This window comes from Tamandua tetradactyla, chromosome 14, assembly GCF_023851605.1.
Source record: "Tamandua tetradactyla isolate mTamTet1 chromosome 14, mTamTet1.pri, whole genome shotgun sequence".
Classification (NCBI taxonomy): domain Eukaryota; kingdom Metazoa; phylum Chordata; class Mammalia; order Pilosa; family Myrmecophagidae; genus Tamandua; species Tamandua tetradactyla.
Genome location: NC_135340.1, coordinates 93561798 through 93567455, shown reverse-complemented (window position 1 = coordinate 93567455; position 5658 = coordinate 93561798). Strand labels below are relative to the sequence as shown.

The window sequence follows — 5658 nt, the reverse complement described above, 5'->3', positions numbered from 1 at the left end:
GTGACCCCCACTTTGAGCGATTGATATGGAACTCTCATCTGTAGCATCCTATATCTTACATTCTACTAGTACCTAGTTTTCAGTTTTCCACCTGAGGATGGTAAGTTTCGTGGGGTCCCTGACACTGGGAGGCAGTGCCAGGGTAGGGGTGAACCTGGAAGGGTGCTGAAGCATACAGTGTGAGGAAGGGAAAAAACGAGCAGGTGCTCACACCATGGTGAAGAGGGAGCCACTACTGAGTGGAAAGATGGTGCCCAAATCCAGTCCCAAGGGCGAAGTTACAACGTAAATGAGGCAAAGAGCATAGTGGCCAGATGTGGGGGAGTCCTGCATAAGAGGCAATGAGTAGCTTCAGGCAAGTAATTCCAGAATCCTCCTTTTATGCAATGCCTTCAGGTAATTTCTTCAGGTGGGGTTGGTGACTTAAAGGACCCAAAAGGATCTAGTCACACAGGGGATTTCAAAACTCCTTCCCCACTTGCTGAAGCCTGAACACCTACCGAGGGGACAACACTGCCTCGGGCTGTTAGCACCTGTTTTCTTCTGTCCACCTCTTCCTTGGATGAGTTAATCAAGGTGGCAAAAGTGGAATGCCGCCCTTCTTCTTCCAAGTGACCGGGTAACCTTTCCTTTTTTCTTTTTTTTTTTCTTAAAAACTTTTTTATTGTATAGTACAACATATACAAAGCAAAGAACTAAAAAAGCAATAGTTTTCAAAGCACTCTTCGAGAAGTAGTTACAGGACAGATCCCAGAGTTTGTCATGGGCTACCATACCATCCTCTCAGATTTTACCTTCTAGCTGCTCCACAGTATAGGAGGATAGAAGGAATAGCTATTTTTTTATCATCACAATAGACTTTTTTCCCTTCTTTTTTTTGTGAAAAATAACATACATACAAAAAAGCTATAAATTTCAAAGCACAGCATCACAGTTAGTTGTAGAACATATTTCAGAGTTTGATATAGGTTACAATTCCACAATTTTAGGTGTTTACTTTTGGCTGCTGTAAGATCCTGGAGACTAAAAGAGGTATCAATTTAATGATTCAGCAATCATATTCATTTGTTTAATCCTATCTTCTCTGTATAACTCCATCATCACCTTTGATCTTTCCATTCCTCTCTTTGGGGGTGTTTGGGCTATGGCCATTCTAACTTTTTGATTTTGGAAGGGTTTGTCACTAAAATGGGATAGGGAGATGGAACTATCTGATGTTCTGGAGAAGCTGGGCCCTCTAGGTTTCAGGACTTATCTGGACCAGGGAGCCATCTGGAGGTTGTAGGTTTCTGGGAAGTTACTCTAGTGCCTGGAACTCTTGTGGGATCTTATATATTGCCCTAGGTGCTGGTAACCTTTTCTTGAACGTTCTTTTGGGTGCATGTGCTCTTTATTTTGTGGAGTAAGGGGAAATATATTTGGGCTTTACAGCACACAGTAGGATGCCCTCTTTTCAGCTCCAAACTAAGCAAGACTATCCCTCCCTCCATGCCCATCTGTATCAAAGTCCCAAACGGCTAGTCAAGTCCCAAAAAGAGTGGCAAGAGTGAGCAATGGTTTAGAATAGTGGTCAGCAAACCTTTCATAAAAGGCCAGATAGTGGGCGGGCCGCGGTGGCTCAGCGGGCAAAGTGCTTGCCTGCTATGCCGGAGGACCTCGGTTCGATTCCCGGCCCCAGCCCATGTAACAAAAAACGGAGAAACAGAATACAATAAAACAAGAAAATGTTTAAAAATGTTTCCCTTTCTTCCTTCCTTCCTTCCTTCTATCCTTCATTCCTTCTCTCTGTCTTTCCTTTAAAAAAAAAAAAAAAAAAAAAAAAAAAAAAAAAAAGGCCAGATAGTAACTTTTTAAAGCTTTACATGCCATTCAGTCTCAGTTGCTGCTACTCAACTCTGCTATCATGAAAGCAGACAGAGACAATATGTGAACAAGCAAACGTGGTTGTGTTCCAAAAGACTGCTATTTATGGGCCTTGAAATATGAATTCACATAAAATTGCATGAAATATTATTCCTCTTTTGCATTTTTTTGTTTGTTTTTTTAAAAAATCTATTCCAAAATGCAAAGAACACTGCCAGTTCACAGGCCAGCAGGAATTGGCAGCAGGCTGGATTTGGCCTGTGGGTTATAGTTTGGGGACCCTGATTTAAAAGGTCCCTGCGCAACATATGATCTTGACTTAAAGTTTACCTACTTTCCAGAATATTAGAGACTCTCATATCAATGGATCTTCTTCCTGTAAGCAAATCAGAATCATCTGGGATATTTTGAAGAAAAAAAAAATCAGGAACCAAACCAAATTAACAATTTAGTCTGCAGAGTTGGAAGAATTATTCCATTGAATTGCTATAGCATAATCTATTGAGTCCCTTGTTGATAATCGTTTACACTGTGTCCAGTTTTTCACTGTGATAAAAATACTGCGGCGAATATCATTAGACACATATCATCCAGTTATGTCCCTGAGATAAATTCTTAACATTTTAATCACTGAGTCAAAGGGCATAAAAATGTCCAAGGTTTCAACTCTGTTTAAGAGTGTTCCAGGCTACACACCAGCCACCTGCTTTTGCTCCACATGAAAGCAACGATGGGTCTTAAATGTGTGACAGTTAGTCACACGTGTCAACATAGCTAGGTTATGCCATCCAGTTATCTGGTGAAGCAAGCACTGACCTGAATGTCACTGTGAGAATATTTCCTAGATAGATTTCTTCATTAGTCTGTTGGATGCATTGAGAAACAGCGAAAGTGATGGATGTCCCTCAGCAATGAGAGGGACTCCTCATATAATCAGTTGGAGATCTCAATGGTAGAACTGAGGATTCCGGAAGTCAGAAAGAAGAATTTCTGCTTTTTGTTCGGCCAGCTGAATAGGATATATCGGTTCTGTTTCTCTGGAGAATGCTGACAAATACAATAGTCATATTCAAAACCAAGGTCAATATCTCAATGGACCAGAAATGGGAGAATAATGCACAGTCATTGACAGGGCTCAGGGTTGCTTATAGAAAGAAGCAGTTAGCGGTCAACTTCTGCGAGATAACAGAGGCAGAGACACCCTACATGTGTAAAAGGACTGACGCCAGGCCTGCCGTGTGAGATCAGGGGCTAGGGTGGAACAGAAGTGGGAATCCTCACTCATGAACAGAAGTCTAAGGAAGTGGGGCCACTTCCCGGCTATATTCTACATGAGCGAACAGGAAGAATCAGAGACATCTGTGCAACTGGAATCTGGGCTACGCTACCCACAGGCTCAGGTCCTGGATAGGAAACACTCTTTGGGACGAGAGCCTCTAGCCTACAACATAGGACAGGAAGTGAACTGCAGGGTTGAGCGGGCCAGATGGAGGTCACTGTAACTCCTAGACAGAGGACAGTGAGAGCGGGAGAAGAGAAACAGAAAGGGCCAGGAGCGAGTCCTCCATGCAAGTCAGCACATCCAAACTGCAAGGCACGTAAAGACCACGTATGCCATGATGGTAGACAACCAAGACACTTTGAAAATCCTAAAATAACAGAGCAATCTTCTAAGAACAGGATTTTAAGGAAAGTGTGGTCAATATTATCTAAAAGATAATGGAAGGCCAAAGGCATACTTTAAACACTGAGATAATATATATATATATATATATATATACATATTATATATTATATATATATAATACTATATATATATATATATTAGTTAAAATTTTAGTTGTAACCAATGAAAGAAAAGAAATACAATCCATAATTTACTCATTGGCAGAAGGGACAGAAGGAAGGGGAAAGATGAAGGACAAAAGAAAACTTTATCAGTCCAAGAAAAGACAGAAAAAGAGCAGCACACAGGTAAATCACACATACTGAAAACAGGAAACACGATAGAAGACATAAGTTCAACATATAGACAAACCAGAGAAATGTAAACAAATTAAACTCACATTTTAAAATCAGAGACTGTAAACTGAATTTTTACTCCAGCTGTACTGACAGCAATAGACATGTTTAAAAGTTACTACAGTGCTTGCTTCCGCAGCACACGTACTAAACTTGGAGCAGTATGGAGGTTAGCGTGGCTCCTGTGCAAGGATGACACGCAAATTCGTGGAGCATTCCATTTTTAAAAACAAAAAACAAAAATAAAAAGTTAACACAGACAAAATGGGCAAAACAACATTCGGGATGAAAAGCATTATCATTAAAACAGTAAAAGGAAACTCTATCAGGAGAGACTTCCAATTAATATTAAACATAGTAGATTAAATACACGTTAATTTCACTGCCAAAAATGATGGTAATGAGAGAAAAAGGTTTCCCACCGAGTTTCTTAAGGCTTGAGCCCAGAAACTGGCGGAGCATCATTTCCATTGTAGTCTCTTAGTCGAGCAATTATAGTGCTCAGATTCGATGGAAGGGACATAGACCCCACCTCACAGTGGAAAGGGTGACAAAGAATTTTGGGGCTGTTTTAAAACCACCACAGATACGGAGGATAGAAAAAAATAATTGTTAAACAGCCATATAATAGCAGCATAAAAAAAAGAGGAGAAAAATAAATGGAGGAAAGGTAATATTTGCAGATCTAATGACTAAAAAGTTTCCTAGAACTTTTTAAATTCTTAGATATAAGTGGCTCTTACAAAGTCAAACAGAATACAGGCATATTGTGCTAAAATTAAACAGGCGTACTACGCACAGACAATCCTAGGACTTTCCAAAAAGAAATTTTAGATGTCCTAAAAGGAACAAAAATCAGAATGACAAGAACTAATATTTTTATGTTTTAATAAAAAGAATTTAAATCTGGAATTTTGCAGAGCCTTAGAAAGTTGATCATACTCTGAAATTATCCTTGAAGAAAGTTCTCCAGCAGTTAAAAAGGAAGGAAGGAAGGAAGGGAGGGAGGGAGGGAGGGAGGGAGGGAGGGAGGGAGGAAGGAAGGAAGGAAGGAAAGGAGGGGAAACCAACAAGATCCAGAAAGTAAATAGCCTAGTAAAATTTGGTGTACAGTAAATAAATGAAAACAAAAGTATATCCATTACAATGTAGAGCTAAAACCCTAGAAGACACCAAAATAATTTGGGGGGGGGTGGCGGGAGGAAGAGGGGTGGGAAGAAGAGAAATAGAGAAGGGAAAGACCAAAAGTTTAGGGCACGCTAAAGCATTTGTCTCGTTTATGGGGATGACGTAGCTGTAGATAAGTGTAGGAAATAAGCAAAACTAGATGCAAGTGTAGGAATTAATGATTTAAGGGCAAGCTAGAGAAGAATTAAGGAGAATGTAAACTTTCAAATCAGAAGAGGAAAATGGTCAATAGAAAATAGAATACATAAAGAAATAGAAAAAGTAAGAGGATGATACAAAAAGTCCTACGGGTTGCATTCATTATAATAAATGCAAATGGTATAAACTGACCCAAAAAGAAGCTCTCACCCTTGATTTAATAAAGAAAAAAGAAAGACGAGCAATAAACTCTAACAACATTCAGCAATATGTTGTCTTATTTTAAACAAAATGACACAAAAAGGAAGGGAGAGAAGATATACCAGACAAATATGAACTAAGCTGAGAAAGCAATGAGACGTAATAGAATTTTATATCAGACAAAATAGAATTTGTAAAATACTCATAAGAGACAAAGCTGTATATTATACACTGATTAAAGAAAAA

The 5658-nt window shown here is 39.3% G+C and overlaps 1 non-coding gene across 1 annotated transcript; it reads left to right on the top strand.

Moving 5' to 3' along the window:
• Positions 1–4008: 4008 nt before the first annotated feature.
• Positions 4009–4112, top strand: LOC143656643 (U6 spliceosomal RNA). The gene has a single exon (XR_013162551.1). It is a non-coding gene; the product is annotated as a U6 spliceosomal RNA (small nuclear RNA).
• The last annotated feature ends 1546 nt before the right edge of the window (positions 4113–5658 follow it).